Raw genomic sequence first — 295 nt, 5'->3', positions numbered from 1 at the left:
GAGGGAGGAGAAGGTTTTGGAGTGATGGCACCTCAAGTCCTCACCGAGCCCCACCACCGTGTTCAGCTTTCCAGCCTCTTCATGGGCTGCGTCCAAAAAGGACGAATCTGCATCAGCTTTCAGGCACTTTGGGGTGGTCAGGTGTTTTGTTGGAGTCTGGCTGTGCGTGTCTATAATCTAAAATGAGGTATGGAAAAATGCCTGCATGCAAAGATACAGTGTAACCTTATGCAGCCCAATAATAATATAAATAAAAAATATTTATTTATATTATATTATGTATTATATTATATAT

Source organism: Cariama cristata, unplaced genomic scaffold (assembly GCF_000690535.1).
Source record: "Cariama cristata isolate BGI_N322 unplaced genomic scaffold, ASM69053v1 scaffold6719, whole genome shotgun sequence".
NCBI classification, from domain to species: Eukaryota; Metazoa; Chordata; class Aves; order Cariamiformes; family Cariamidae; genus Cariama; species Cariama cristata.
The sequence above is the reverse complement of the archived record's forward strand: the minus strand, read 5'-3'. Positions refer to the sequence as shown.